Below are 22396 nucleotides of genomic sequence, written 5' to 3'. Positions count from 1 at the left end.
CTCAGGGTAACACACATGGAATTTGATTCCATTTTATCCTTGCAATATCCTGTGAGGTTAGATTTAGTGAAGGTGATTTGTCTAAAGCCACCTGTGAGGCCAACTGAAGTGGCAGCAGATTGGGGGGGGGGACACCCACCTCTGTCTGCCTTCATGTCTCCACCAGTGGCGTTGCTGGATTGGAAAAAGAAGAGGGAATGGAGAGGAAGAGGAAATGTAGAGGGAATGCTGAGCTAGAACATAAGAGAGTGGGAGAAGCAAAGGCTGGCACATCATTAAGAAGGGGGGAGCATTTGACACACATGGGTATCAAGAGGTCTTGGGCTGGCACTGCCCATGAGCATTCTCACTGTGTGATTTGACCATTGGCCTCCCCAGTCTAAGCCCAACATAATAACTTCTACAAAACAGACCATAATCCCATTTTTTATCACCTATCCTGATGCACCGTACATTGCCATGTGTCTTTTCAGCAAAGCTTTTGTGCCTTTAATGCATATATGACAGACAGAAACAGTCTCTGAATGGGAGATGACAATTCTTTGCCTGTTGACTGCAGAAGTTCTGCCAGGCAAGTGTGGCATGTTTTTGTGCAGGCACAATACAACAATACAACAAGGCAAGCTCTGCTAGTTCCCCTCTGAGCCGTGCCAAGGAACCGTGCAGTCGTCATTCTCTGATTGATATTCTCATTGATATGTCCTCAAGAATGTTTGTTATCAACTTGGTGACGTAAAATAAAAAGCCGGTCAGTTAGGAGACAGAACACTTGGCACTGAAGGAGCCATGGCAAGATACCTCTGTGGCTTGTTCTGAATTTCGACTCAGGGCAAATGGGACATGCCAGAATTACTAGTCAGCTTGAGAAACACAACAAGCTCTGATCAATGCAATAAGATGATAAAAAAAACCTACATATGCTAAATCATGCTCTGGAAAAGCAAATCTCTGGGTTTTAAAACAAGAATGTTTGGAAATGTCAGATAAATCTAAAAGGATTGTTGTACCTCTGGAGAATGTAAAATGGTCAATGCACTAAACTAAACCTCTGGCAAATAAGTACTAGAGGATTTTTTTTTTTTTTAAGGGATGGCAAAGTTCGAACCTCTCCACAGAAGAAATTGTCTTCCATTGTGTCAGTTCCCAGGACTCCTTGTTATTGTGGCAACACATTTCTTTCCTTCTAAATGGCTTGAAGTGGAATAAAGAAAAGAGCCATCGAACACCACTGTCATTTCAGCACTCAAAAAAAAAAAAAATGCCAGGAGGTTGCACTGCAAAAGCAACTGCAGATCAACACTGCAGGGGCTGGAGGGAGCATGAGATGTTTCAAAGCCTATTTCATACATGCAGTAAAAGAAGACCCAAGTTTCTTGGCTGCAAGTCCGCATGGAACAATTGTGGCTAGCATTGAAAATGGTAGTGGTGGAGGGAACTCTGCTGTGTTCACTATTTCTTGCATGAGAGAGGGGTATGACATCAGTGATGGGCCAGCCAGTTCAAGGACTGGGGCCATTAAGCTTGCTTTACTTGTCCTGTCCTGTTACTTGTGTCTACATAAAAGATGAGTTTCATTCTCTTTCTCACCACCAGGGGTTAACTGCTGTTGGATTATGGGAAAACCCAAAGAGGAAAGCAGAACTGAGGTCTCATTCCCATCTCTGGCTCTGACTTCAGAGATCACAGGCTTAGAAAGAGGATCTGGGAGAAGGCTTACTGAACAGGGGCAGTAGGGTCTAGTGGTTAGTGCCTGCTCTCTGCCCTCCCTTTACTGGGCCAGCAGCTGAAAGGGAAAAAATCTGGGTAGTTTGTATCTGCTGCCACCATTCCAGGCTTCCAGACCTGGCCGGGGGGGGGGGGGAATCTGGGGGAAAAAACCCTCCCAGGAGACCACTGTACCCTAGAGGTTCTTATTAAAAATAAAACCCACCATAGTGCTTGGAGAGTGAAGAGGTGTACAATTAGCAGTATTAGCAGTATTAGCAGTATTAGCAGTGAACATGGACCAGGCAGACAAAGGGTCAAAATGTAACTGGTTTATTAAAAGTACAAAAAAAAAAGGGGGGGGGAAACAAAATGGGGGAAAAATATGGGTAGGAAATAGTACAAACAGGCTGATGGAAAAATGCCTGAATTTGGCTGAATGAACGTACAGCTGAAGCTTGATCAAATGGATACTGTAATTAGTAACACCTCAGCAGATGGTGCTGGGTTTCTACTAATATCACAGGCCTACAAAATTGAGGGTCCGAAAAGTTTTTCCCCAAACTTTATGGTGGTTTGATATGAATTTGGGGTGCCGATTTAAAAATGGCATCTGTTTTGCCCTATCACATCTAGTTTTGGAGATATAGTATAGCCTCATTAGTGAATGGTTCAAGCAGCTTCCTCATGAGGAAGCCCTGGTGTAAGCTTCCTCATGAGGAAGCTGCTTGAACCATTCACTAAAGAGGCTAGGCCTTGTCTCCAAAACTAGATGTGATAGGGCAAAACGGATGCCATTTTTGGAATCGGCACCCCAAATATACCCAGGAATTGACGTAACGTTTAAGGAAGCAAAATGTGTGTTGGCCGGTGTAATCAAAGCTTCCTTACCTTGGGGCTGCATTGCAGCTTCATCAGTGACGGAATGTTGGTTAGGATTGGGTTGTAAGTCCACTTATTCTACAGATTAAAATGTTGGTTAGGATTGGGTTGTAAGTCCACTTGGGGCTGCATTGCAGCTTCATCAGTGATGGAATGTTGGTTAGGATTGGGTTGTAAGTCCACTTATTCATGATACGTTTACCATCACATGTATTTTTGGCCCTCAGCAAGTATAGGAAATGGGTCATCAGTCCCTGAATGACTGTCACAACCAGCGAATTGTAATCACAATCTGAGTCTGATTCTCATGATAACTTTATCACATAGTTGCTGCTTGAAAAGGAAAATGTGTTTCATAGTGGCTCCCCATGTGGTTTGGGTTATTTCAACCAAGCCAAAACAAATCCCTTAGTCAACCCATGGCACTGACATGGTTTCTTATCATGATTGAGGAGCTGTATCAAGAAACAACTGTGCCACAAAGTGGCTGCATGGCTCAGTCCATAGACATGTACACAACTGTGACAGCATGCAACCCTTTGCAAACTTCTACATCTCCCATGGATCATTTTGCACATGATTATCCACTAGACCAGGGGTGTCAAACTTGTTTCATACAGAGGGCTGAAGTTAGCATTCAGGGCTCTAGCTGAGGGCCGGAAGTGACGTCATTAAGCAGCTAATGGCCAGAAATCAGACCCTGTTCTCATATAAAAACTCATTAACTGCAAATGACAGAAGAGAAAGTACACAAATCTTCATCGTATTTCAAGATTTGGGAAAGCCCAATTTTCATGTGGGCTGCCATTTCAGCTGTAACACCTCAGCAGCTGAGAGCCTGAGGGTCAGATAAAAAGCTTCCAGGACTGCATCCGGCCCCCGGGCCTTATGTTTGACACCCCTGCACTAGACAATGGGTCTGTAATGCAGAAGCCCCAGCAAGACTTGCTGTACTTAACATTAATAAATAAATGGAAATATTTTGCAGCAAAACCATTAGCACAAGGGCCTGGCTGCTAATCAATTGATAAGTCAGACTTTTAAGAATCTCCAACTGTGGCATTCATGCCTGGAACAGACCACTCATTCACTGTAACGCCTGACTTCCATTTCAGAACAATTTTCTTGGGCTGAACAATGATAGATATTCAAACTCTCTAGGCAGTGATGTTGACAGAACAGTACATTTTTATTACAGGGCCTTGAAGCGGCATATTTTGTCAGCTGCCCTTTAGTCTCAGGTGTATGCCTATAAAACCTACTCCCAGCATTGTTACCCACACTCAACCACCCTCCTTTTGTACATCTCTTTTAATAGTTCAAACTTGGATCACATTTTTCATGAGAGTTCGTCAGGGTGCAGTTTTAACAGGATTCTTGGCATTATCCTGGGACTGCCAATTATGTGCACCAGGTGCTGCTTACCTGATTTACCAGTTGCAGCATTGTTTAGAGCGGTAAAGCTCACTTTCTAAGACTGTGTGCGTCTAGTAGGCAACACTGCTAAAGAAAGAAGGAAAAGTTTCAAAACGTTGTTTTCATTGCCCTCAGAAATTCTATTAATACTTCTTAGTGAAGCAGACAAGACAACAATGCCAGCACCAGGGTATTGAGGAGAGCAGTGGTATCACTATGGGGGTGTGGGCCACACCAGGTGACACCCTCAAAGGGGACGACAACATACTGCTGGCCAAAATAGTGAAAATCTTGTATTTTTGAATAATGCCATCATGTTATATATCATTCAATGGGTAATTTAATGCAGAATGCAATGAAACAAACCACCTTATAATATCTGTATTCTATTAAAGATTATGGCCACTTAACCAGAAAAAGAAAACACAACTACCTTATATAACAAAAAGTGGATTTTCTTAACTTAAAACCGACAACTGAGACTGGTTGTTCTGAAAGCTAATGAGGTGTTGTTATGAAAGCCAATATGGAGTTAGTATGAGTCAGCTCTCATTTCCATATGTCAGAGCTAATACTAGAACATTTATTCAGTTGTGTGAGTGTCATCAGGTTGGCCACTGGTTTTTTGTTTTTGTTTTTTACTGATTTGTTGGGTGACCTGTACTGTTATATATTAAAAGAGATAAAGTTAATGGAGGTCACATCAACCTTAGTGATGCCACTGCATTTAGGTTGTGCATATGATATTGTAATGTATTCTGTATGGTCTGGTATGGGAAGAGGTCCATCATGTGGCTGGTGCAATGAGGTCTCGTATCTCGAAACCTAGTGATGTCTCAGGAGTGGGGGATCCTTCCAGAGTGTGTTGGTCCTCTGTACTCCCCAAGCTTGCAATGGCAGTTGGTGTTAGGGTGAGACAGTGGCTCCTTTCATTGGTCAATGGGGGGAACCAATGGCAGTGGTGACCAGCTACTCCTCCCCCCTTGGCCAATTAGAGCATCTCACTAGCTAATGAGCATATCCAGGGGTTGCACCCATTTGTAGATAGGAAGTCAGGCCATCCAACAGCGTGAATCTCTCAGCCACCTTGAAGTACAGTTCCCACCAGTACTGGGGAGGAGGATTCAAAGGTTGGCTTGACTTGGTATGTGCATGAACCCTCAGCCAGTACCTGAACTGGCCAACCCCTGATACCACCCCTGCAAAGCAGGAAGAAATTCTTGCCTTGCTTATTACTGTTGTTTTCTATGGCGTTTGGAAATGGTTGAAGAAAGATCACAGGTAAGGAAGCCCATCTGTGAGTGCCTGTGAGCATGGCCATGACTCAGTAGTTATGACTGCTGAAGACCTGTAACTTAGTAACTTCTGCAAGGTCATACCTTATACCGCAAGGTCATACTCCACTTCACATGCCAGGCTGCTTCTTTTAGTAATATAATATAGCAGCATGGGCTGGATCGCGAGGGACTCTTTCTCCAGAGAAAGGGAATATTTGAATCCAGTTCAATGTGAAGAACAAAAAAACCAATTTAAAAGTATTTCCTCTTTTAGTACCAACTAACTCCATTCTTTTCAAGCTGTCCACTCTCAAATGCTAGTTTCTTTCCATGCTGTGACACACAGAAGTCTAAATGTGCAACTGTTTACCTTCCGATTTCAGCACTGCCAAGTGCTCTAAAGCCTTCACCTTCCATAATAATTCGTCCCAGCTTGCCTGACAGATAGCATTTACCGAACAAATTGTGGGAGCATCTTATCATTACTTTAATTATGGGGCGCTAGATCAACAACTGCACCTGGCAGAAACTTAGGGAATATACAGATTTTGTTTTTCTTTAAACGCTACCACCACCCTTCTTTTTCTTCAGTAAGGAATTGATCTGCTTATACAGTTCTTCTCGATCTGTTGCTTATATGGCTGCAGCTGGAGCTAATCCCAATCCAACTCCCCCCCCCCCCATTAAATGGGATATTTGACTGCATATAGGATATTTGATGTATCCTGAAATTGTATGCATGATGCATAAGGGTGATCACCTGCATCTTTTGACAGCTTCATCGTAGGTAGTTATAGAAAAATCTTCCCCTGTTGATTTCCTACCTGTCGTGTGGCAGCTATTAAAAGCATTGAGCCTCTGTCCAAAAGGCAAGGTGGTGATCCTATGGTGTGCTGACCTTTGGAAGTATGTTTACATTAAATTGTGGATGTTTTGGATAATTTTTACTTATAGGTTCTCAGATTATCATAGCTGGAGGCAACAGCACTCATACTTAAAGTCTCTGGATATACCGGCCATAAAATTCCAAAACAACTCATTTTGTTTGATGAATTACAAGCAACCTTTCATCCTACAATTGCTGTAGACATCATCAGGCACCCAAACGCAAACTCCAAAGGAATGGTTATTGTAGGAGAAAAGATTGCTTTTAATTCATCAAACTAAAGTAGTTGTTTTGGAATTTTATGGCCGGTATACCCAGAGATTTTAACTATAAGTGCAATTTTAATTTAGTAATAATATATAATAAACTAAAAATTGGATGCCTATCCTCTAGGAGCCCCACCTCATTCCCAATCATGGGCTGAGCACATCAGATGCTGCACCATGTCCAAAAACTTTCTAACTGCTAAAGAGGGAACAGTCAGGTACAGAATGTTGACAGTCATGTAGCTGCAAAGTGGGAAGAGAAATGTCAGTTGAGTTGCAGGGAGCGGATTGGGATTCATACAAGTCTTACAAAAAAGATTATATGCTTTTCTTATGTTGCATGCAAACTGGACTACAGTGACTGTGTTTGCATTGCCTGTTAATTTATTGTTACACTCTACACTTTGTTTACCTGGGAAATGCATACCAGTATAAATGTATGCCAGTACTGATGCTTATAGCAAGCAGCTTGCCACCTAAAGCATATAGTAGCCAGATCTGGACTCAAGGTGTGAGAGGAGGGGAAGAGTTAAAGCCCCGAAATGCTTTCCAATTTGAATTGACTGCTGTTTATTAAAGAAAAGGTGAGATGCAGGATGACTAAGCACCCAGTAAATAACCAATCTACCTTGCCCCTTAAGGTATTGAATAATGGAACAGAATTGCAAGAGTTGATCTTATTTGATCTTCTGCTAGATTCCATTTATTTGCTTTTTTTAAGATTGTGATTGTTGAATAAGTCAAAAGACAACAGCATTGTCTGCAAAGTCCTGTTTGTGTGAGCTCTCAGTGAACAGAGCTGCAGAAAACACTTCAGACATAAGGATGTGCTGCTCCCTGGATCCTTGGACAGAGAGTGCTGGCCAGGCATCTTTCCACCTGTTAGAAACCTGCCAGTGATTCCAGTTCAAATGGGAATAAAACTACCTTGGGAAAGGAAATATAATATGATGCAGCATAATTCCAGGAGTGTGAGAAGGGTAGTGAAGCATCAAGAGGCAAACACAGGTGACTATCTTAGGAGAGCTTTCTGGTGTCATGAGCAGATTCAAAGAACAGAAGAGGACACTGGAGAATACCTGATGGCTGTGCAGATGGTGCAGCAAGGAGGATATATTTGTTTGCATTCACTGAGCAGTGGAATGCCATTTAGCAGAAGAAGTGATTGTTTGAATTAGACAGTCTGTGCTTCAGCAGATGGGTGTGAAGAACCCTTGTGGGTTCTGAACTGGCAAGCATTGTTAGGTAGATTCGAAGTGGAAGGCAAGAAGAAGGCAACTTCTGTGTTAACTCATCATCTGGGGGCAGGCTGTCAACATTCCATCCAAAATGAGGCAGAGGAGGGAATGGAAGGCAGTCAATGAGAAAAGTCAATGCAGAGTGATATATGGTGGGCCGGTTCTGATGTTAATACACAGGAAAGTCCCCACGTGAACATGTCTCAGGTTACTACTGAGGTTCTGCAAATATCAGCGTTGGATGCTAAAGTCATCGTTCCATTCTGCAGCCCTCTGCTGCTTTGTAATCTTTACTACAGCGGTCTTCAACTTTTTCGTGCCATGACCCCAATATATAAATAAAGTATGAGACTGGGGACCCCACTGTCAATCCTACCCCCTCTCAGGACCCTATCTGCCCACCCCATTGTTGCCCACTCCTTGCCCCCATAACACCCTCCCAGCACAATTCACTGTAACCAGATATTCTTATTAGAGAGAATATAAAAAAAAAATTACCATGAAACCTGACCCTAGTGAAGGCTGTTTAGTACAATTGCTAAGAACCTGAGCAGGACTGGAGTACCATCTCCTGGTACCTCAAGGGGTACTCCAGATATCTCTCCCTTTACCTGGGGGTGCTCTAGTCCTGTGGTCTTCAACCTTTTTCGTTCCTGTAAATTGCCACAATCCCACAACTGAGGCTTTGCCCCAAGGTTGAAGAACACTGCTTTCGTGCATTTCTCCGCAAGGTTATAGAGGTACAAGCCTATTTCACAGATGGAGCACTGAGGCCGACTGAAGGTTATTCCAAATGTGTCTCTGACACATGAATGCATGCATGTGAATGTCTGTACCCTTCTCACAGCCCATTCCTATCTCAGATTGGGGGCAGGGCTTTTCATCAGTGGAAGAGCCTTCTGTTGGTGCAAAATGACTGCTGGCAGAACTTACATTGCTCCATGGGAGGGCATTTTGGGAGCGCTGCCACAAGAAGAAGCAGCATTCTCTAGTCGTCATTGGACCTCTTTGCACCCGCCAGATAAGATAAGGCAGTAGCAGGGGCTGGGCAGGGAAGCAAAGGAATGGGGGCAGGGGGGGCTGCAGGGGCCTTTCCCCTTACCCCTCCATAAACCTCCAGCTATGCAATGGGTCTCCTACAAAGCTGGCACAAGTCAGGAGGAGAAGATGTAAAGTCATGCCAGCTCTGCCATCTCGTCAGTCACTGAGGCTCAAACCCTCCCCCCCCCACGCACTTATATGCGAGACCCTCCATAATTTAGCAGACATACATGGCCCAACAAATAAAAGTACTAAGGTTTTTCAAAAGAAATTTGGTTTTAATCAGATGTTCCTGCTTAATGCAAATCTAAGACAGAAATAAATTCTGACAAAGATGACCGGACGTAATAGAAAATACTTTTACTCTGGCAGATCTCCTGATTGACCCCTCCCCTCCTTTGGATGCAGTATGCACCCCATTGACATGGCTTCATCATTGACAATGGTGGAAGAGAGGACTGGGACATTAGTTTATCTTCCTCCTCCTTTACAGCATCACCCCAGAGCTGGCATGGTAGATCCCTTTGCAAGGGCATTCAACTGGAATAATAAACAGGAGAACTTTTTGAGGCTGTCAGTGGCAACTGAGTAACATTTGACAGAACTGCAACAGGCCTCTGTTTCTAGGATTTTGTGGGATAAAAGTGTCCAAGGAGATTTACAGAGAAGGGACTTCCCTTGATCAAGATGTTATGCCAAGGCTGCAATTCTCCACACCCCTACCTTGGAGTAAGTCTTACAAAGCCCAGTGGGGCCTACTTCTGATGGGTAAGGAATACACTGTATCGTTCATGAGAGCTGGTTGAATCTTTTCCAAAGTACGGTGTGAAAAATGCTGCCCTCCTCAGTTTTATATGGAAGCTTGATTTAATAGCTTGTTTTCTGGAGAGTTTATGCCCTCCATAATGAACTAAAAGGGAGGGGGGAAATTGCTCCTGTCTCTTAATTTGTTGTGCTGACTGTAAAGTTCAATTACATTAATGGTTTACTGTGTTTCTGAGATCTGAAGTACTTCAGCTAATTAATCACTCTGGAGTTATGCTGTGAACAGTGCAACAAGACACTTAATACGCTGCTTGCCTGAGTGAATTCTTAGGGATGGGAAGAGTCAAAAGGTTCTGAAATTTCTCTGACTTTAACAGGCAGCAGCGATGATGGCTGGGGAGAAAGGTGGTGTGATGCGATCATAGCTAAGCCATTTGCTCTTATTGGTTAAGACTGCACCTATACCCATTAGGGATTGCTCCCCTAATCCTCCAAGATGAGTATAAATCCAGGTGGATTAAAGGGCTGGAACGAAAACTGTCCTCTCTGGGATTTTCCATGCCATTTTTGTTTGAAATGGGACTGGCCCAGGCAGGAGTTAGGATTAAGCAACGGATCTTTGACATAGAGCGCTAGGAAGACCTTAATAATGTCAGAAAGTTTTGTATCAAGGAGGAGCTCAGATATATAGCTGCCCCAGCTCTCTACCTTTTCCAGTTGGAAATCCCAAGCCACAGAAGGGCGTTTACATTGGGGCGGTGTTATAGTTTGCCCTCAGCTGTAGTGGAAGGACGCTTTTGGAAGGTCCCATTTTTGAGCAACTGTGTCCTTGTGGGGCAAACCAACCAGAAACCACCAGTCACGTTTTGCTGGATTGCATTTTTTAGAAGGTTATACGGTTATCCCTTATCTCCCCACTGTTAGAAGAGCTCACCAAATGCCCAGGTCAAGATTATAGTCATTCTCTTCTATCAGATGCAAATCCAGAGGTAACGAGGAGGGTGGCTAAATTTTTAGCCGCTGCAGTTAGCATCAGGAGGAAGAGAGTGGATTGTGGCCTTCCAGGTTGCTCATAGAGGAGTATTTACATTCTGAATAAGTTTTTAATTCAATATGGACTAGAAGATTTTCAGAAGTACCTTCCTCAGTTACTGTACTCAATTCAATCCACAATAACTAGACCAAACTTAGTCTTATCTAGACTTAGATCTATTAATTGTTAGTATTTTATGTTGTCAAGAGCCTATGTTAGGATGCTGTGATGAGTCGTATGTACTGTATGTTCAGTTGTATACTATGAATGTATTGTTATTTTTATGTTGGTTGGTGACTGTAATAAAACTGAACTGATCATAGCTAAGAATGACTGGAAAATTATATTTAAAAGTAATTTATAATCATGGTTTAAATGGCTCAATGTGCTTCATATACATTGGGTTGGATCCTATGTGATTTTTTTGCACCAATAGCATCTAGTTTTATTCCTGTTAGGAATTTTCACCAATCCCCCCCTTCTCCCCCCTCCACAGTCCTCTTGCAATTGCACTTATTTCTAAAGCACTGCCAAATATTGATATCACATTGAAACACTGATTGAAGTCAACCCATCTAAAATCAGATGTCACAATTATGTTTTTTTATTCATCTGGGTATTTATATTTCACCTTTCTGACTCCAAAGAGACCCTTAAGGTGGCCTATAACATTAAAAAGTATATTTAAAAGTACAATACAGTAATCAAACTCTTAGGCCAGTGCTGATTTGTATGGGAGCTGGACTTATGAGTTCCTTTTGGCCTGGGCACCTCTTCTTCTTCTGTCCCTTCAGGGCACTCAGATCATGTCAGGGCCACACTACACATGATGTTAAACCCATCAAGAATAGACAGATTTAAATCAGGATGTGGAGATGGTCCTTTTGCCTCCAGATACATTGTACGTACATATGCACATACACACCACCACCACCATCCCCCGATCTGGCTCTGGACCATGGGGTGAAGGAAGACAGGGGGGTTCCTCGTGTGCTGTTTTCCTGCTTATTTGGTGGCTGTTTGCTCTCAAAGTAGCTATTTGCTGCAAATAGACTTTTCTGAAATCGGAGAAAGAGAGGGGCAATCTTGCTGCATTCATCCTTGGCAACAATATATCTGGATGGTAGCTTTTGCAGCACCAGACAGTTCCGAGTCTGGCTTTGGACAGGATTTGCACTTGTCTCTTTTATGGCTTTTTTTCTTGACTGCACCTGCAACATAATTGAAGCCTTCACAATGTATTAAAAAAAACATACAGGTCAATTATAACATCTGCATGGAGATCTGTAACAGTCCAGCTCTTTCACTCTCCAGAAATTGAATTATGCTTGCAAATCCAACCTGTGGCACATTTTCTGTTACCTTGAGCACAGAAGAATTAACAGTACATTAAAATGCAGTACTCCCCAAGGTGCCTCTGGCCATGAGATACCACATGACTTACCTTCTTTTTTGTGGGAGTGGTGGTGGGGTGTTGATGACTAGAGGATATTTTTAGATTTGTTTTTAATTGAATTGACAAGGTGAAATGCATTCATGGGAAAATTAAAGTAAGCAAGCAAGGGGGGGAAGGGTCTGACAAAATGTTCTCTTCTGGGGCTCAGTTTTTAACAATACAGTTTGTTTCAGAGTCACAATAGTGCTTGGTTTTGGTGGCTCTAGTGGCCTGAATTAGCTGCAATGCAATGCCAGATCAGACAGTAATAAAATCATCACCATCTGGGATTTGATCTTGGATGAATGGACTGCTGTGGTTTGCATTACAGAGGTGACAAACCTCTCCCCGTATTGTCCGCCAGGCTTCAAAGTGCTGCAAATGGTGGGGAGGCAGAATCGTGGTGGTCTGTCATGATTCTAACCCCCCTATCCGGGTGATCTGCTATGCAGTCTCTGGATTTGTAGTGGTTGGCAACCTTCAGTCTCGAAAGACTATGGTGTAAGCCTACAGCACCTGGTATTCTGAGGCGGTCTCCCATCCAAGTACTAACCAGGCCTGAACCTGCTTAGCTTCCAAGATCAGACAAGATCGGGCATGTGATCTGAAGTTAGGTAGCTAAGACTGGATAGAGATTCTGTTTGTTTACTCCTTACCCTGCTGCCAATAGTCTCCCTGGAAACTGGGGTGGCTTTGAAGATTATTTTGGAATCTCCCAGGACCTCAGCACTGGGTATTCAGTGTGAGTGCCAAGAACCCCAGTAAAGGTGCAGCTCAGGATTTCGTGGTCACTATGACAACCGCAGTCCTATCTCAGATATCTTTTCTCACACAGAATGAACAGACTCTGCACAGGTAATTAACATGATTCCATTCCATGGAAGGAGTTAACATCGTTCCATTGACATGGGCAGATCACTCCATGGTAGAGTTTAGGCTGACCACTGTGTTTGACTTATGCAGGGATGCAAGACCTATTAGGAAGGTCTGCCTTCAGAGGCTTATGGATCCTCATGTAGTCCTGATGGCTCTGGAATTTGCTAGAGCCAGTGACTCTATTGAAGCTCTGACTAATCTTTGGAATAGGGAGATGGCCAGGGCTCTTGACATGATCACTCCTCAATACTCTCTGCCCTTCCATGAAACCAGATCAGCTCCCTGGTTTCCTAGGGAACTGAAAGTGATTAAATCACAGAGCAGATGGCTACAACACTGGTGGAAAATTTGCAACAAGTCCAATTGAAAACAGACTATGTCCCATTTTGATGGCCTGGCTGGAGGGGGTTACAATGGTTCTTTGGTTAAGAGGACTCTTTCAACCTGCCTTCAGTTGAAAGTGAAGGTTGGCAGACCTCTTCTGAAGAAACCCTACCCCGAGCCTTCTGTATTGGACAACTATCAGCCAGTTTTGAATTTGCCATTCTGGATCAAGGTATTCGAGCATGCAATTACAAATCAACTCCAGGTATTACTAGAAGAAACTAAGAAGATCCCTTCAGGCCAGGTGTGGGGATGGAGATGGGCTGGTCACCTTGGTGGATGACCTATGCAGGGAACTAGACAGAGAGAGTGCATCCCAATCGGCTATGCTGGACCTCTCTCAGAGCTCAGTCCTATCCCGCCCCATCCTATGTGAGGCAGTGCCACCAATGGAGCATGTCCTGCATGTTATGGTGGGGAACAACTAGAAGATCTGGTTTTTATTTATCATTTCTTCATAGGCTACCTGGCCATCAATGGGTCTCCTTAGACCTATGCCAGCTATTTTGCTGGGGTACATCCAAGGAGAGTTCAGGGGATGTATTTGGCTGGAAAAACAGGGATAGGATCCCAACATGTGCTGCTGCCTCTGGAATCCAACCCCTGCCCATGAGTCACCTTCAACAATGGTATACTTCAGGACTGCTTCCTGGGACTGGGCTCAGGGACACCATTTTATGGCAGCTCTTGTCTTTCCAAGAGGGTGTTGCTGGAAGATTCTGTTCAGTGCCTCACAAGGGGTCTAAATGTTTCAATTACTATAGGGGATAGAACAGAGTAATTGTTTGACTTTCTATTCTAAATGTGGAGCATAGCCATTATTTTCTCTTTTTCTTCCTAGAAGCCCTGCGTGCAAATAAGAAGCTAGAGATCCTGTCCAGCACCCGGTGAGGTTACTCCACATTGAGCACACCTAATTCCCCACGTACCCCATGTTTGTATGCTCACAAACTGCAGATTTTGCGAGGATGGGGTGACTATGCCCTATTCAGACATGTCCCATTTTTTGCTTTGCTTAACATCCCTCCTGCTAAAGAGATCTGGAGCTAGAAGCTTGCTTAAGAGCTGTGATTGTATCCCAAGGAGTGTGAGAACTAATGGTGTCAGCAAAGGCTATCTTCCCTACCCTTTCCTTCCTCTGGCAGGACCCTGAGCTCCCTGAAAAACCATTCCTGAGTGTTGGGGAAGGGCCCTTGGGAATGGTGTGGGGTGCAGAGCAGGGGGTGCAGCACAAAAGGAGAATGGTCAAAAATTATACAGACAATCTGTGTGATTGTCAACCATTTTTGCACAGCAGCCTGTCCACCTTGTATTGGACACTGTGGGCGCTCATGGGTGTTTTTCAAGGAGAAAGAGGAGAGAAAGATTGCTTGACACATTGCTCTCATGCCCTGTAGGATACAATCCAATGTGTCTTTTCGAGTGATTCTAAAGGTAGTGCCAGTTTGTGGCTTTTGGGTTATTTTTAGAAGACAGCATCACATCATCGTTCTCACCAGTTGCATTACGCTGTGTTGAAGCTGTCCGTTCTATCTGTTCTGGCCACAGTGTATGAACTGGGGAATAACAATCATGTTCTTTAAAGCCACTCAATATACAAGATAAGACATTTCCAAATACAGGCTAAGCAAACAGAAAATCACAGCGGATGACTGCTGAAGGTGAACGGAATAGAAGTGGAGTGGGGTTTTGCAGTGGTTTTCTTGCCAAGTGAGGCTGGATTGTGTTGCCAGTCTGTACACAGGTCTTGCTGAATCAACAAAAGCCTTGCTTGTGGGGGAAAAAGCAACACGTATGTACTGTACAGTGCAGTATAAACACCCAGCCCCCAGAAACATATTCAAGAAACTGTTGCTTAAGTCTGCTGGTCTAATGTTTATTGTGCCATTGTCTAAAGTGCTGCTGTTACATTCTGATGAACCCGCCCTGCCCAAAACTGGGATCTGTCTTTTGCAAAGGCATTGTTTAAGAGTCTGCCCTGAGTTTCTAACATTAACTTTTAAGTCGAAGCATTTAGTCTATCGTTCCACATTTGCCATCTGGATGGGGAACACAACCAAAGATTTCATCAGATCAGCTTCTTTCCCTTACTCTTATGCCAGGTCAAATTAAAAGGCAGGATGGCACTCACTTTCTTCTGGCCTTATAATAGTTCCTTCAGAAGTGGCAGGGGTCCATGGTAGTCAGAGAAAATAGACAGGATGGTGCCATCTAGTGATATGCTGGGCTGAAGATGTGACCAAATAAGATTTTGGGAAACAGGAAGGAGTACAAGAAACTTACTGCACACAGTAAACTCATATGTGTGCCTGGATAGAGGACACCTATGCCACATGGTCACAGTTTTGACTCAGAGCAGTGGTCCCAAACTTTTTAGCATTAAAAAAAAAGTTTCACTTTACCAGCTGTTCAAGACTCTGTGGCTATAATGGTGATTGGGCAGCAGTGCTCCCCACAAGTAGCAGGTTAACCTTTGGCACACATAGCCTAATCCAGTGGTTCTCACACATTTAGCACCGGGACCCACTTTTTAGAATGAGAATCTGTCAGGACCCACCAGAAGTGATGTCATGACCAGAAGTGACATCATCAAGCAGGGAAAATTATCAATCCTAGGCTGCAATCCTGTCCACACTTACCCAGGAGTAAGTCCCATTTACTGTCATTGTTAAAAGAATATACATAGTAGCTTGTTAAAAGTACAAGTCTGTAACATTTCCCCAAATGCACATGCCATGGGAGCATCAAGTCTAATAAATTAAAAATAAAATACTGAAATGAATGGGAAACCACTGAAATTGGCTCGCAACCCACCTCGTAAGTCCCGACCCACAGTTTGAGAAACACTGGCCTAATATATCCTGTCAGTTTTTGCAAAATACCAAAAATTGGGTCATGATCCACTGGTGGCCGTGGAGCCATAGTTTGGAAACTGCTCTCTTAGAGTAAAAGCATGGACAATGGAGTCTAACATGGACTCCAACAGCAACATTCAGACAACTGCAAGTTTTCATTTGAGAGAAAGCACGTTTCTAGCCCTCATTATAGCTAAGAGCCTGCAGGTGTATTGGCAGTGTAGTAAACTGAAGGGTACAGCATTTTTCTTTTGGTTCCTACCCTCCCCCTGGTCCATGTCCAGTACCCTTACCTCTCAAACTCCAAACTTAAAGAAAACCAAACAAGCAGCCTGCTGGGGACTGCTACTGCTTCCAGGTCCCTCAGAGATGCCTTCTTAAATACCTTTTATAAAAGAAGTCCAATGTTATTTGAGTAACAAATCTAGGAGCATGTTAACCAGGACAGGAGGAGGCAAAGTGTGAAAGACCCAAAACTGAGGATTATATTTAAATAGCTAAATTTATTTAAGGAAATAAGAACTGATATGGTATTGCAAAATAAAACAAAGAATATTTCAAAAAACAGCAAAGAAATTAAAAAATTTAAAAAGCATGCTGTGGAAAACCAAAAGATTTCTTTTATCCAGAGGGCCAAACAGACTTCCCACTGTGGGAAGTCGCTTGAAGGGCCTCAATGGAAGATGAAATCCACCTGAGAAAGGAAGAAAGCCTTCTAATTGGAGTTGCTCTGGAGGGGGCCCTAGTGAAACTGACAGAGAAGGAAGTGGGGAAGGTTTATCCTGGGCCTATCACATTGTTGGTGCTAAAGAAATGTGGGACAGCATGACTAGAATATTCATGCTGAATGAGTGTGTGCGCATCCACAAGTCACTGAATGCCTGTACACCTACGGGTTGCTTCATGTGTACATGTGTGTGGAAGACAGAGTGATACCATGCCAGTTCATGTGGGTTCTGGGGAGCAGTCCATGGATCTATTTAAAATTTGGCAATATGCCCCCTCAAATAGGAAACAAAGTTGCTTTGACATTCCTGCAAAACCTTTGAAACATCTAACTCCTGATGGAGAGAAGAAGGGGAATGTAATTTCAGATGAGAGTTCTCCTGGTTCTCTCTCTCCTGCCCTGCTGAAGAAGCAACAGTGTGTCAGCCTATTCTTCCCTTGAAGGATCAGAGGCAGCCCTTGGAAGTACTTCTGCAGTTAGCATTGCTCCTGGAAGTTCAGGCAGCATCCAGAGTTTGTGCGCCCAGCTTTGGCTGGTGTGCCAGCTGTGCCTGTTCCTGTCTCAGACAGACATAACTATGGGCACTGATGCCTCAGTTACCTCACACATGAATGACTGCAATGCACTCTATGCAATGCCCATGAGGATCCTCTGGAACCTTTAGCTGGTAGAGAATGCAGCTGCGTGGGTGGTGCCAGGCGCCCATCTGTATGATCACGTCGTATCATTGTTGATGAGTCTGCATCAGTTACCAGTGTTCAAAGTGCTGGTGATTAGCTTTCAAATCCTATGTGATTTAGGACCAAAATATACCAAGGCCTGCCCCTGCGCTTCCAGTCCCTCACAAGCCTGCCTGTCCTGTAAGATCTTTTAGGGAAAGACTTTTGCAGGTCTGAGGAGAAGACAGGTTACACATTTTTTTAAACATAACGTTGCACAGGCATCATTTGCTATGACCAGCCAACTTAAGACACAATAAATCAGTAAAGACCTCCACTCTTGGTGTAGGTCAAACTCTGCTGAATGCATAGGAAAATGATGCAATTTAGCCAGTTTTGCTAAATTGGGCTATGCATGTGATGGGGTCCCATACTAGGGCAGCAAGTGGAGTGCCCACTGCTGCAGCTGGCACCTCACTGTGCAACTGATGTTTGTGAGGCCAGAGCGGCAAGTGGAGCCACTATGTATGTATCCTCCCACCCATCCCTGCGTCTGATTGGTTTGATATTTGACCTCCCTGAAGCAGTTGGCAGTCTTGTCATCATGTCACCGCCACCTATTTCCGGGTGCCATGCTTTGTGCATAGCACCATCAGCCCTGGGCTTGCCATGGTTACTCAGTGAGTAGGGGATGCAGGCACGGGGCCCCCACAAAAATTTACGTTGGGCCCAGTCGCTCCCAGGGCCATTCCTGAAGTGATGAACATGCCCTTTTGTCCAGGTTCTGCTCCATCTCTTCAGTTTCATAGATGCCATATTTGTGAATGACACTCTCTATACTGCATTAGTAAAGTTCATGTGCAGGCATGATGGGTTTTTAAACAAGGAGAGATTCAGGTAGGAGGAGTTCTGTAACGAAAGCACTAGGGATCTGTGCAATGAGCCAGGAGAGTCCTGGGGTTTTTTGTTTTTGTTTTAAAAGGGAAAGAAAACTCTGCTAGGGCCAAAGTATGTCCCTGCACATTACGCTCTTGAAATAATGATAGCAGAGAATAGCTGAAACAATCATCAGCTCTTGGAAGTGGACTGAAGAGAACAAGTGGGTGGGTGGATGGCCGCCTGCTTCATTTGAGTTGGGAACCTAAACAGCCAGGGCATCAGACCTGAAGAATACATCCAAACCAATGCACCTCCAGACCCCTATCCCCTGACTTAAGGCATCCTTTAGAAGGTGGGGATTGCCCCTTTACAGTTTGAAAAGGTGAAGGTGAATCAAGGTTTAAGATTTGGCTTTGGAGATGTCTATTCTCCAAGGCCCATTTCCCCTCCCATTTGTCATGGAAAACTGCAGACATTTTGACCACTACAGGAATTATAGATTGGCTTAAGCAACTGTGTAAACAGGCTATAGTGAGAGCACCTAGCACCTTAATGTTTAATACACTTAATAAATACCAAAGTTGTGCAAATATTTATTTACTTCTCTAACAGCACCAGATTATGACCTTTAAAATGATTGATGGTTAACTGTAATGCCTGAAGGATAAGTGGCAATAGTCACACTTGTCAATATTTGCTTCATGGCAAGTTACAACTAATACAAACCAGAGATGCAGTGGAGGTCACATTGGCTATGCTGTAACATCAGGTATATGCAAAGGTTCTGCAAGCTATGTTCAGCTACTTTTGATCATCTGTTTAATGCTGTTTGGGATCAACAGTCAGCCACTAAAAACATAGATGAATTAGAAACACACCCATTTACTATATTTTGCAAGTAGCACATTATCAGATTGATGTTTAGATCATGCAGGTGACAATTTTAACGGCATCTGCAACTGATGTTTGTTAAACTCCTCCTTAATGCTGGCAAATGACCAAACATGAAAAAAACTAGACCTCATTGTTTGATTGTCTGGCTTGTTCTCTTATATCATTCCCAGATGCAGTGGCATAGCTAATGATCATGTAGTCCGGTGCAAACTCAAAATGATGCCCCGGAAGTTATGTCACAACCAGAAGTTGTGTCATACTCAGGCTTTTTAAAAAAGTGATAATTGAGGAAAACCTGCCTCCTCCCGCCAGAAACTTGCCATCCACTTGCTCTGCTGTCTCCCCCCAACCAGTTACATAGCTAAGGCATCTATCTGCTACCTAGTGTCAAAGAAGATTTTGCAGCCTCCCCACAACGAAATCAAATTTAATTAAGTAAATAAATAAAAAGTGTGTCCCTTGTTGGTTAGAGTCACTGCGCTGGAGTGAAAAGGGACAGTTATTGTCCCCCTGCCTAAATACAAGAGGAGCACCACTTGAAAAAGTGTCTCTGTCCAGTTAGCAGGGGTAACTATTTTACGATACATGGAAATGAGAGTTGACTCATATTTACACTTTACTGATTCTACACTGTATCATATTAACATCGCATTAGCTGTCAGAACAATCAGTCTCACAGGTCGGTTTTGAGTGAAGAAAATCCATTTTTTGTTCCGTAAGGCAGTTGTGTTTTCATTTTCTAACTGACCATAACCTTTGATAGAATACAGATGTTCCAATGAAGTTTTTTCATTGCATTCTGCATTAAAATACCTTTCCAATGATATATAACATGATGGTATTATTTGTACACACCAATTTTTTCACAATTCTGGCTACTAGGGTCAAGCTCAGGTTGTTGTCCCCCTAAAGCTTGTTGGCCAGATGCAGCACAGAGAATTTTACCACACATTAGGTGCAGATTTGTGTAAGGGAGTCATCTGTATCCAACTTTTGTACCTGCTGCATCACCAAGTGCCTGAAGGGTTGAATGACTGCTCCTCATACAGTTGAATTTGAAAGACATTCATCAAGTGTAAGGTTTTCACAGTGACAGTATTTGTCCACTTGTTCTGATCCAGAAGGAAGTTGGACTAGATGAGCTACACAACACTATTTTTTCTCTGCCAGCCCTAAACAAATGTACCATGTCAGCATATAGGGTTATGCAAGCAGGAAAATGGTCTGGGACTTCAGTATCATGAAAGTCTAGAAGAGGAAGTGAAGGCTGTAGCAGGGTTGGGGAGAAGAGGGAAGTGGGGGGGGGTGTGTGAATGTGCACTCAGACTCTGAATCCAGGAGAGTTTGAGAACTGCTGAATTAACTCGATAGTGGCTGCTGAAGCGTACCTCAGGGCAAAGGGAGAAAGGTCCCCTTACCCTGAGGAGACCTCCAGCAACCTTGTTACCCATGTTGGATACACTGGTTGCCATTTCATTTCAGTGCCATTGCATTGTGATGCAGGCAGTTTGGTTAGGATTGGGCTGTTAGCTCTTCTACTGTTTCAACAGAATACACCATAAGTTTAGGTCACAGGGAAGAAAGCCAGCTCTTCCTATGCTTGCTGCAACACACTGGAAGGGTCGGCAGTTGCAAAGCAAAAATTCATTCCAATACAGGAGTCTTGAATAAACGTATCCAAATGCTGCAACTGATTTAAATTTGGGGTTTACTTCTCACTTTGCTGCGCCCCTGCCAAGCAAGCCTCAGGCCTATGCTTGCCCTCTATCTGTGCCCAGCTTTGAATTTGTAAAAAACTCCCTCAAAAGAGAGAGTACTTAGGAAATATATTCATTCAAAAATGAACACATCGGTGCTTAGCTCTGTTAACTGACTTCTGCCCTTCAAGATGTAGTAAGTTCGCGTGCAGAAAAAGGCAAGCTTAGGTAAGATTATGCAGAAGTCCAAGTTGCCATGGGCTGGGTCATAAGCAGATTGTGGACGTCTTGCAAAATCAGTGTAGACTTTCCCACCTAAAGTCAACAAGCGGAATAGGAGAGAAGTATTTTTTGCATAGCCAGTGGAAAAGTAGAGAGGTGCTTGAGGTAGAACTAGGGAAATGGAGAAAAGGAAAATGTGCTCTCTCAACACAAACGTTGCACAACCTAGCAGCCTTGCCAAAATTGGGAATGCTAGGAGTAAGTGCAGAATATGTTGGAGAACAAAATAGGTTCAGAAAAATACCAATTTGGCAATGTTCACAACTGGGAGAAAGCATCCTGCACTATCTTCTGCTATGCAATTAAAAAAAATAATTTCTGTTCATCAGGCCAAAACTAACTATTTCACTGGTTCTCAGACTTTTTGGGAATACACCTCCTGAGTAGTCTTTGCAGGGGAGGGGGGAAGGTAGCAACGCGATCCCCAGGATCGCACTTCTGCAGAGGAAGAGTGGTTATTTTTAAACTTATCTGCTGCTGGGCTCTGGGGGATTAGGGGAGTCCTGCAGAGTGCTCTGCAGGGCTCCCTGTGGCTTGTAGAAAGTGAAAGTAGTGATTGTGACCCACTTGGGTTGCAATTGCGAAATCAGAAATGGGTCACAATCACTACTGTAATTTTCTATAAGCCACTGGGAGCCCTGCAGAGTGCTCTGCAGCGTTCCCTGTATCCCCCATACTCTGGCAGCAGGTACGTTTAAAAATAGCCTCCTTCTCCCACAGTAGTGTAATCCTGGGGATTATGTTGCTGCTTTCCCCATGCCCCGCACCTTAAAGGGAAATGGGCAGGGGTTTTCAGGCTGGTGGGTCGTGACCCACCAGTTTGAGGACCACTGATATAGCTGTGAACATTTTCAGGGCTTCCAGCATCAAGGTGTTTACTACACAGGAAGTTGAAAAGGTTGTAATGAAATTGAGGCCAAATCAAATGGGTGTAAAACACATTTATTGATAAGAAATTTAGAAAACAGTTATATAAATGAATTGTACAACAGCTGAATAAGTTTGCTGAGATTGGGATTGTCAAATCTCTTACACCCTCAAATGACAACTTTTCCAAACACTGTATAATCCAGCAGCAAGCTTAATATTCTCAGTGTTAAGATAATTTATTCATCATGTTTCAAACTGTTAAAAGAATGAGACTTCCTCATTTTATAGAGCAATATGTCACTTATCAACCTGCTAAGGAAAGAGGAAGCT

The sequence above is a fragment of the Tiliqua scincoides genome, chromosome 2 (assembly GCF_035046505.1).
Source record: "Tiliqua scincoides isolate rTilSci1 chromosome 2, rTilSci1.hap2, whole genome shotgun sequence".
Taxonomy (NCBI): domain Eukaryota; kingdom Metazoa; phylum Chordata; class Lepidosauria; order Squamata; family Scincidae; genus Tiliqua; species Tiliqua scincoides.
The sequence above is the reverse complement of the archived record's forward strand: the minus strand, read 5'-3'. Positions refer to the sequence as shown.